We start from the raw sequence: 12,140 nt of genomic DNA on the forward strand, positions 1-12,140 counted from the left end.
ACCTCTCAAAGATTATAGCAAGAAAATTACAACCATTTTTCTTAACCTCAAATGCTACAGGAGTGCCAATTTTGGCTCTCATTGTGAGTTTTTCCAATCTGTGTTAGTTTAGCTTCTTTCAATTTTAGTGCTTGATAATTTGTTTTTTAGTTTACTTTGTTTTAGATTGTATTTTTGTATTTTGCTTGCTTCTCTGCCTAAAGTGTAAAAAGTGTAAAATTCATGTAAACAATTTCTTAATTTGATTATATATTCATTATTCAAATTTAACCCTGGTTACCATTGTCAGCGATTATTCACAACTTCTTCAAGGGATGAATAATTTACTTACCATGAATACCAGCAGTGAATATCAACATTATTTCACAAAAATTACTATTTGTGGTATCCTGCATATTATTTTCCTCTAAATTGGTGTTAGTTGATATTTTTTATCAGATATCTCTTCTACACTGTAGTGAGATGGGATGGGAGTAGCGTTCGGTTTTTATGTATGAGACAATTCTGTAAATGTAATTTGAAAACCCAAAATTATGGTGTAAATATTGGCTTGTTTTCATATAATTTTAGGATGAAATTATACCAAAAAAATAGCTAAACATTTCAATGCCCAGGGAAAATCATAGAAAAATTTCATTAATATGTTTAAAAAGAAAGCATAGCAATGATATTTAGATGGATTGGTACAACAAAGAATGGAAATTTTGCAACAATTAGGAATACAATTTTCAGAAATTAAATAAAACTTATACAAATAAATTATAAAAATCATGTGATGGATAATTTAAAAATAAAACTGTCATAAAAAAATTCCCTGTCAAATTTAACCCCTGCTACGTATGAGCATTTGGCGGTTTTTGGGAGTGTTTGTTTTAGTCTCAGTGGTTGTAGTCTTTGTGGTGATTTCACCCGTTTTGGGGTCAGGGTTCTACATGCACGAGTGGCAATAGAGCATCACAATCAGGCGAGTGCTATTTCATGGACTATAGCATCATTAATGCTATAGTCCACGTAACCCGGAGAGCCCATCGCATGCATGGATGCATGGATACACATCGATTCACAGGCGAGTGCTATTTCATGGACTATAGCATCATTAATGCTATAGTCCACGTAACCCGGAGAGCCCATCGCATGCATGGATGCATGGATACACATCGATTCACTCACCTGCCGCAACTCGAACTTCAAAACTTCATTTAATGTGTCCACGTACATTCATTCAATCCCCGAGTCCCCGTCCAACATTTCAAATTAGACAGTGCCGCCCAAAATTTTGAATTCAAATTTGGTAGTCCCGCCAGAATTCTTTTATGAAATGATTAGAAATGTGTAATCACCGTTTTGATTCCAGGAGACCTACGAAACGAATGAGGAGACCATCCGTTTCTCAGCAGTTTCCAATCGGTTTCAGATTCAACACATTAACGGTAGATCGTCTAGGACGGAACCAGCTCTAGTTTCTCGGAGCGAGAACATTCAATTGAATTGTAACAACAGAGAGGGCATTACTGCTGCCTTTATCAGCCAGTTTTCGAAGGCAACAAGCTCAACCATTATCAACAACATCAACAATAGCAGCATCATCCGCAGATTGTGAAAATGGCGAGCCTTGCAGCAGGGAATTCTTCCTTGTTCTTGGGTTCATGCAGGTCCCTTTCAATACGCGATTATGATATTGAAATATGGGCAAGCTCTCCTTCGAATCCTGGTTTCCAAACGCCCAGGACCTGCGGCATCAAAACCAGTTTTGTGGGATCTGGACTGAGCCATGTGTTAACCAATACCAGTTTTGTGGGATCTGGACTGAGCCCTGTAAATAGGAAGGAGAATCTGCTTTGGACAGAGAGCGGGAACAGTTCGGACAATGTCAGGGTGGAGAATGGTTCGAGCAAATGCTATTCCTCAAAGCTAAAGAGAAAACGTCCGCAGAGAATGGATATTCGGCTCCAGTTGCCGGACCTAAATTCGCTGTTCTCAGCGGTGGAGCAGGCGAAGGAGGTTAATGTGGAGGGTTTTCATTATGCAGTTTCAAGCAAAAAAGGTCGGCGAGAATTCATGGAGGACACCCACAAAGCCATTGCCAATGTTCTTGGCGATTCCGAGCAGGCCTTCTTTGGGGTTTTTGATGGTCATAGCGGTCGCAAAGCTTCAGATTTCGCTGCCGAAAATATTGGGCAGAATATTGTCAATGCTATGGTGGACATGGGAGATGAAACAGAGAACATTCTTGAGCAGGCCGTTAAAGCTGGCTACTTAACAACAGATGCAGAGTTTTTGAAGCAAAATGTTTATGGCGGTACTGCTTGTGTAACAGCTCTGATTATAGATGGTAACTTAGTGGTTTCCAATGCTGGGGATTGTCGAGCAGTTCTGAGCAGAAACGCTGCTTCTGAAGCCCTCACATGTGATCATCGAGCTGGAAGGGAGGACGAACGAAAGCGGATAGAGAATTTGGGTGGAATCGTTGACCTCCGCCACGGAGTTTGGCGAGTTCAGGGGTCTCTAGCTGTAACTAGGGCAATAGGTGACTCACACATGAAAGAATGGATAACGGCTGAACCAGAGACTAGAAAGATTCCAGTAACATCTGATTGCGAATTCTTAATTCTGGCATCAGATGGGTTGTGGGATGTAGTCAGTAATCAAGAAGCGGTAGATATTGCCAGGCCTTTTTGCGTGGAGAACCAGCCTAATTCGACACCATTAGGAGGCGGTCCTATAGCTGCTTGCAAAAGGCTTGTAGAAGTAGCAGTAACAAGAAAATCACACGATGATATTAGTGTTATGATAGTACAACTCAGACATTTTTGCAAGAAATATAAATAGGGTTTTTCATGTCCAATGATTATTTTTCACAGTTCTTCTCTCATTCAATTTCAATTATCATACTTGATTTGCCAATGCATTTGACATATATATACGTTCAACCTCGTAATGGTTATATGACTAAGCTATATGCTGTCAATGTTCACAAGATTATAAACTCTGCCACAGATTACAGATCTTGATGGTTTAAAGAAAGAAGCAACAAAACTATTGGTTAATTTGTAAAATGCAGAAACAGATAGAAATCTGATTCACAATTTAACAGCGTTAACAGGGCTAATTTGAACACATTCCGCAGAAAGGAATGTCAAGAGAACCACCATTCACAGTTTAATGGAGGAATCAGTGAAAATATTTGTGTTGGTGAATGGACGAAATTTATGACTGACAGAATTGTAATAATTATAAAACTCGTTCACAATTCCACAGATTCGCTAATTACAGATATCCATTCGAAGAAAATGTTTAAAAACTATTATGTCGAAGAAGTTAAACGGAGAATATGATAATGTATAATTAGGAACGTTCACAGTATAATTGTAGATTGATATAATAATGAAGTGAGAATATGATAATGTATAATTAGGAATGTTCACAGTATAATTGTAGATTGATATAATAATGAAGTGTTATTTATCATGAAATTTAAAAGTTAAATTTCAATTAATGTGTATTTTTAAAAATAAAAATAAATAAATCCTACCAATGGCCCATTTCTTATTAAAAATAAATAAATAAAATAGTATAAATATAAAACAATTATATAATTAAATAATTATATATACTAAATATAATAAGTGTAAATAAATATATTAATTTATGTTTATTAATTTATATAGTGAATACTTCTTCTAGTTAAAAATTATAAAAAAAACTATTCTATGTGATATTTTGACGTTCCATTATAGCGACGTTGTGTTTCTCCATCAACAATCCGATGGCGTAGACATTGGTTACGGAGACTCTATACACACTTCAATTTAGGTTCTTAGACATCAATTCATTAACAACTCTAAATAAAGCTTTTAAGTAGTCTTTGTTAATTAATTATCATATACTAGTTTTATTTTTTCATATACTAAAATTAGTATTTGCATTTAATGTTGTAAAGGAAATGCCGTAAGGCATAGAGTGTGGAAGAATATTGAAATGTGAACGGGCATTTTTGAAAGCAAGGGTCGAAATCAAGATTAAAAAAAAATATTAAGATTAAAAAAAAATCAAATCCAATTAACATCCAATAGTAAATTGTTAAGCTCTCTTTCTCACTCTTAAATTTTCTAAATCAATCTTAAAATGTTCAATTTAATGAGTTGGTGAAATCAAGGTTTAAAATGTTGATCATGAGATTTAAAATAGTAATAATAATTCCCAAAAAGAATATCAACATATGGTCATAGGAATTTGCAAATATTCTTAAGAACGTCAAGATGTTCCCAAGAACACCTACATGTTGTTAGATGAGAGCCTTAGTCGCAATTTAAGGGATGCATATGCTTGAGAATTAGGCCTAAGAAAGCATGTGGATTTTGGGAGAATACAAGTAAAGCCTTAAGTAAATGTGAAAATATGTTCTTGAACCTCATATTGCACCCGGCTCCCTCCCTCAACACACAACTTTATCATGATACAATTGCTTTCAAAATTATAACAAAGTTCCTTGTTCCGTTGCAACTATTGATAAGAGTGGTTTTTACCAATAAAATGATATATAAGTGACTAAATTTATAATTATTATGTTTAATTAAAACATTGAAATTTAAAATTATATTTTATAAATTATAATTACACAAATGACTAATATATACAATTTATGTTATTTAAATTTAATTATTTTCAATAAATTCTAATTACCAAATATCTAATAATGTACACTTTAAGGAGAGAAAATGCTATTTAAATTAATGTATTCTTAAATATGTTGTTATAGATTAAATTTAATTTTAAATTATTTTGTAGATATCATATTACTCATATATCATTAATATAATTTAAAAAAATTAAATTATTTTTTAAAAATTAAGAAACCAAATTTAATATTAAAAGAAATATTTCTCTTTAATATTCTTAAAATTAATAAATTGAACAAAATCTTATATATATTAATGTTCAATGCTGGCAGCATGCGCTCCGTGGAATGGTGTATATATATATTTAATGCTTGCAGCATGTAGTTCGTGGATGTCATGTCCCTCCCTTATTACATTACTGTATTAATGATAAATAAACATATATAAGAAAACAATAAGAAAGTGAAACTTAATCTGTGTAATCTGGTAATTTAAAAATAACATTAATTACAAGGTTTATGGACAGAGGTCACATTTAACTATATATTTTATCCACTGATATTTTTTTTGCATACGTTATATTGTTTTTTGGGCCACATCTTAACCCATGCTTTACGGTATGCACAACCTTATGCACAATATACTGTAATTAATACCATGACCTGTCCTATGTGGTGAATATTAATTCATTCATTGCGTGTTTAACCATGGACTGTTCGATTTGGGATTTGTCAAACTCTTTGGCTCTGCCATAGCTTCGTGGCACGAGCAAGTCGTCCCTCCATAGCTGGATGCTTTGGGATTCCTACTCCCATCGACAAAGGAGAGCTCAGATCTCGGATCCAAGGGCTACGAACTCTTCAGCGGTAATACACATTCTTGGTTGCTCGGTTGTGGTTCATTTGGTTCCTAAGCTCTTGACGCTTGTTCGGGCTCTGCTCATCCTTCCTCTGTCGAGTTCTTTGAGTAAGATGGATACTCTGTCATTGAAGATCAGCCATGAAGTTCTGGGTTGTCCCTTGAATGGTAAGTTGCTTGAATCCTTCCAGTAACAACTCTGAGCTCATAATTTCCTTTGGTTTGATGCTTATGTCAAATACAGATTTTCTACATACTAATTGTTTACTATCTATTGTATATAGGAATGGCGGTTTCAGGCTCGAGCTTTCCAAACTATTCTCCCACGTGGATTCGGTTCAGGCTAGCAGATTTCGGTGTGCTCAAGCTCTCCGGGTAAGCTTCGGCTGAAGTGTTTTTTGCTTGGGGTCATATGTAGGGTATTGCATCCAAAGAGTTCTTGAGTTCTGCATCAACTGAAATTAAGGGTGATATCTGCCAAGTTGTGTTTTGCTACTCAGAGGAGTAGCACCCCCCCTTGTGACTATTGATATCTCATCGAGGGCTTCCTTGCGAACTTGCTTACTAGGTTGCGCCTCTCTTTGATTCCGACAGGGGCTACCTGATTTCCAAACTGTTTTGTTGTTCTGATGTTAACTCTGGTCGAGGGCCTTGTAATTTTACAGAAGTAATAATATGTACCTTGATTTTCTTACCGAAGGGTATGATATGGGGCTACGGCCATGACAAGCTTTTCTTTTAAGGTTATGTTGTGCTATTTCTTGGAATACCTCGCTGTGTATGCTATCTTGTTTCCCTATTAAATGTAATTTTGGAAGCTAGTCATATATTGTTCTATTTGCAGATTTACTGTTATTATACATTCAGGTTTCTTGATGTCATCCTGTTAACATGATATATTTTATGAAAGTTCATCTTCGAAAAATACGTAGAAGTCTGCTTTGACTACCTTGAATTTTTGGCTTGTTCAGTCTTTTCTTTGGTTTTGCGAGTATGTACTGTCTTAGAATATTTAATGAAAGCCTTCCGCTGAAGAATTTGTATACAGATAAGTCACTATATCATCTTTGCTTATCACAATGATTTTATTGTTTTCGAAGATTATTCATTTCACTGCTCTATGCATTTTCATGTTAAAAAAAACAAGGTTAGGGTTAATTATTTATGAACAGAGCTTCCCGAATCCTTCTATTTTCTGCTTTTAGCACGCGGCTATAGTATATGATTTCTCTCACTGTGGGTTTCAACTCCCCTTATTTTATTTCAACCAACTTTGGTTGCTTTAACATGTAAAATAAAAACATAGTAGGGTTCTCCCATGCAGATTCAGTTTAGGCCAACAGATTTCGGTGCACTCAAGCTCTCCAGGTAAGCTTCAGCCGAAGTGTTTTGTGCTTGGGGTCATATGTAGGGTATTGCATCCAAAGAGTTCTTGAGTTCTGCGTCAACTGAAATTAAGGGTGAAATCTGCCAGGTTTTGTTTTGCTACTTAGAGGGGTAGCACCACCTCCCCCCCCCCCCTTGTGCCTATTGATATTTCATCGAGGGCTTCCTTGTGGACTTGCTTACCATGTTGCGCCTCTCTTTGATTCCAACAGGGGCTACCTGATTTTCGGACTGTTTTGTTGTTTTGATGTTTTGCAAAGTAATCTGCATTTTCTTTAACATTGTGCACTCAAGCTCTCCAGGTAAGCTTTAGCCGAAGTGTTTTGTGCTTGGGGTCATATGTAGGGTATTGCATCCAAAGAGTTCTTGAGTTCCGTATATGCACACATCTTCCGTATATGCCCAGTTTCCGTATATGCACACATCTTCCGTATATGCCCAATTTCCGTATATGCCCAGTTTCCGTATATGCGCACATCTTCCGTATATGCCCAGTTTCCGTATATGCGCACATCTTCCGTATATGCCCAGTTTCCGTATATGCGCACATCTTCCGTATATGCCCAGTTTTCGTATATGCACACATCTTCCGTATATGCCCAGTTTCTGTATATGCCCAGTTTCCGTATATGCACACATCTTCCGTATATGCCCAATTTCCGTATATGCGCACATCTTCCATATATGCCCAGTTTCCGTATATGCACACATCTTCCGTATATGCCCAGTTTCCGTATATGCCCAGTTTCCGTATATGCACACATCTTCCGTATATGCCCAATTTCCGTATATGCGTACATCTTCCGTATATGCCCAGTTTCTGTATATGCGCACATCTTCTGTATATGCCCAGTTTCCGTATATGCGCACATATTCCGTATATGCACACATCTTCCGTATATGCCTAGTTTCCGTATATGCACACATCTTCCGTATATGCCCAGTTTCTGTATATGCGCACATCTTCCGTATATGCCCAGTTTCCGTATATGCGCACATCTTCCGTATATGCCCAGTTTCCGTATATGCGCACATCTTCCGTATATGCCCAGTTTCCGTATATGCGCACATCTTCCGTATATGCCCAGTTTCCGTATATGCGCAGTTTTTGTATATGCGCACAGTTTTAGTATATACCCAGTTTCCGTATATGCCCAGTTTCCGTATATGCACACATCTTCCGTATATGCCCAGTTTCCGTATATGCCCAATTTCCGTATATGCGCACATCTTCCGTATATGCCCAGTTTCCGTATATGCGCACATCTTCCGTATATGCCCAGTTTCCGTATATGCACACATCTTCCGTATATGCCCAGTTTTCGTATATGCACACATCTTCCGTATATGCCTAGTTTCCGTATATGCACACATCTTCCGTATATGCCCAGTTTCCGTATATGCCCAATTTCCGTATGTGAACTCTTTTTGTAGATATTTATCGTGGATCTTGGATGATGGAAGGTGAAGTGACTTGGTTTATTTTCTTTATCTTGATATTATGATCCATGGGATGAATGGTTGTGTGCTAAGTTACTTTATTTGGTATTTGCTTCATTAGCCCTTGTTGAGATCAACCCTTTTTCCATAGGGTAATTTTATTTGTCTTAACTTGCTTGAATCTAGTTATCATTCAAAGAAAACCATAGAAATTGTGTGATTCCTTGATTTCATATGCCCGCAAATATCATACATTGCAATAAGGCTAGAGATGTTACTCATGTGGCTATGTTGTTTTTCAAGGATGTTGGAATGTTGCATCGGCTACCAAAAAGTATCACTTTAGATGTAGATACTAGATTTCTCAAACATTTTTGAAGAAATCTTTAGGAGAAGGTGGATTCCAAGTTACAATATAACTCAACATATCATATGCAAATGAATGATCGAACATAGGTGGTTAACCAATGCCTTGGAAATATATTAAGAAGCTTAATTGAAGACAAATTTTGTCAATGGGATTTATCCTTTGCTCATGTTGAATTCACCTAAAATAATTCATTAAATATATCCATTGTAGAAATCCATTTTTGGTAGTTTATGACAAGTCTTTTAGAGGAATTCTAGACTTCGTTAAGTTGTTGAAAAAATACATTAAAAGGAGTGTCGATGCAAATAAGTTTGTCAAGAGCATGCAATAAATTGAAGAACATGTTGGAAAGGAGTTGAAATGGAGTAATGTAGCTATTAGAAGGAAACATAGTTGTGAAGGATATTCAGGAGTTTTGAAGAAGGAAAAATCATAATAGAACATTTGAGGAAGGATAAATGCCCCCTAAGAACATATAACAAACTCAAGTATAGGAATATTTTGAAGAATATTTTTTATGACACATACAAGTGGTATTTGCCAAAAAAAATGATATTTCTCTTATATTTAGTGTTGTTGACTTGTAAAAAATTCACGATGGAGTAGAAGAGGCTAACGTAGGCACCAAGGTGGAATGAAAAGAACAATTATTAAAAATAGCTAGTTGAAAATTTTGAGAAAATGTTGGTAAAGAGGGTTGGTAGGAAGATTTGAGATAAAGATTATTTTGAGTATTTAGGCAAATTAAAGAACAAAAATTTATAGGACACATCATGAATTATTAAAGAGGAATTGGGTCACCTTCAATGGACTTCATCATTTGAAGAGTTCTTAGTTCAATCCACATGATTTGGATGCTCATGTATTCTTATGAAAGGTGTCTAGTGTAGGAGAATCCTTTGCCTTAAACAATTGATATCAACTAAAAAAAGATATTTTCTTCCTATTTCACTAAATTTTCTAGGTAAGGTTATGATCATGCATTAGTTACAAACTTTCTATGGAAGAATGGTTGTTATAGGAAAACATACTTCATTCATTTGTTGGATATGAAAGAACCATCCATTGCCACCAAAGGGAATCATAATAGTGAAAGTGAATCTACCATGTACTGCCAATAATTTCTAAAAGAGGTAATTTTGGTGAATAAATAGCTACCAAGGCCAATTCCTTCAAATGAAAGTGATGAAAAGAAATTATAAATAGAATCAATTCACTTCATGTGGGGTTTACTTGGGCTATAAAAGGATATTCCATGGGTTTTTCTTGATGGTACATCACAAGGGAACCCTCCCAAGGGAGGTTTAGGAAGTATACTATACTTGTATTCAAATCATAGTATTTATATAAAAGAAGGATTTTTTCAAGAAACTAATAACATCTATGAATTGATGGTTCTAAACATGAACCTAAAACTAGCACAAGGGTTTGGTGTAAACCGATTACAATTATTTTGACATTGAATGTTGGTTATTCAATGGAAGCACAAAAAATGCATTTTTTATGTCCTGATGATGAACCACAGTAAGTGGTTCGTAACACGTTGACATGAATAATATTTATGTGATTTCATCCGGAAAAATTTTTGCTATAAAAACACTCAAGAATTTCTCCTTAGTACCTTGTATGATGAAGTTCTCAATAGATTGAAATTATTTTCATATACTTATCAATCTCATGTTTTTAAGAACAAGGATAATGTTGCAAATGAGCTCTCAGAAGTTAGAGTTGGGTTGGAATGATGAAACTAAATTATCTTAGTAATAAAAAAATGGAAATATTGTAGAATATAATCATGAACCATGGATTGAACTATAGCTATTACAATTCTTATCTTAGTTTTTATATAATGACAAGCATACACTAATCTTTGGATGAAAGATTAAAACTACTATTATGAATATCATTTTGGTTTCCTTTTAAGAGGTTAATAACATAATTAAACATGAACAACTTGCAATATGTTTTACGGCTTAGAAGCACTTATGAATTCCATGTGCATCTATCAATTTGTTTTGGCTCTATTAATAAAAAAATATAAATTTTTTTCTTGGCAGTAAAGTTGGGGAAAGTAATATAAGTATAAATTTCCCTCACTTTGGAAAAAAAAATCAAAGGAAGAAAAGTAAAAGAATACAAAAGAATATAAAATTTTAACTTTTATTTATTGATGATGAAGATGACGATAATTTTTAATGTCCATTATTACCAACTTGGGTTTATTGGACTTTAAGGAAACAATGTACGGAATTACTTGGTTTTCTTTAAAAAATTCCTTTTGTGCTTGAAAAGAAGCATTCTTAAAAGCACCATAATTTTGATTAATTAAAAATTTAGAAATGATCTGGTATTGTAACAAATATTCTAAAATGTGTGCATTCGGTATTCTAAGAGAAAGAATTTTTCCTCTTCAACTCTCTTAGTGTCACAAATGCTATAAATTCTTTCAACCCACAACATTTTAGGAAATATTGAAAGCCCTATTTAACTATGGAACTTATGCTAGCTCGTTCTTATTTTAACAATGTTGATTTTCTTCTTTACATTCATTAAAACATAGAGCTATTTTTGATATTCTAGATTAAGATTAATTATCTCCTTTTGGTATCTCAAATTTCTCTTATCCTATAATTATTTATTGCATCACTATGTCTCCTTAAATTTAGATTTACTAATATTTTTAATATTTAGATATTTCTCAAAGTGATGTTTTCCACAATTCATTAATGATTTGCCAAAAAATTGGCACATTTGAGCTACAATTGGTTTTGGCTAGAGTTTGAAGCAATCATATGATTTATCCATGATTCTCCAAAGATGCTACAACATCAATCCTGACAACCACATAAGATAAAAGAGGTTATGGTTGTCTCAAAGAGGAGTTTATTTTCATCCCATAGCTAGATGTCAGTTAATTTACAATTGTTTTCAAAGTCAATAAGTTTTCTACCCACCATTTATGCTTTTCTCTATACTATAGTTCAAATAAAGTTTGTGATGCAAATCAATTCCAAGATATTTTTATGAAGTCACTTCCTCCAAGCTATTGTTTTCATACATGAATTATCATAAGTAATAGTTTTGGATTCAATTATCATAATCTTTGTCCTGTTAGTGTTAATAGTGATACTATACTAAGTAGAAACCCTTGAGAACCTTTAATTTCTTGTGGAGATCATAAGGACACCTTTCCATAAGAATAATATCATCAACGTAAAGAAGAAGGATTATGACTATTCTAATTAAAGTCATTCTAACAAACTTTGCTTTTTTCGAACAACATTCTAACTTGCAAATGTATATACCAAAAAGGGTGGGGGATGAGAGACACCTTCACTTAACTCTAAACTACAAAAAATATCTTTGGAGTAATGCTTAGTATTTCTAAACATGGTAGTAACATTCTCATACAACCTTATCGTTGATACTCTCAACCTAAAATGAGCTTTTAGCTTTTCAAATTAATT

At 34.5% G+C, this 12,140-nt stretch overlaps 1 pseudogene; it reads left to right on the top strand.

Moving 5' to 3' along the window:
• The first annotated feature begins 1,602 nt into the window (after positions 1 to 1,602).
• Positions 1,603 to 2,829, top strand: LOC149197353 (putative protein phosphatase 2C 53 pseudogene; annotated as a pseudogene).
• Positions 2,830 to 12,140: the final 9,311 nt, after the last annotated feature.

Source organism: Pinus tabuliformis, chromosome 2_2, assembly GCF_031772625.1.
Source record: "Pinus tabuliformis cultivar Carrire ecotype Pingquan chromosome 2_2, CPIR1, whole genome shotgun sequence".
Taxonomy (NCBI): Eukaryota; Viridiplantae; Streptophyta; class Pinopsida; order Pinales; family Pinaceae; genus Pinus; species Pinus tabuliformis.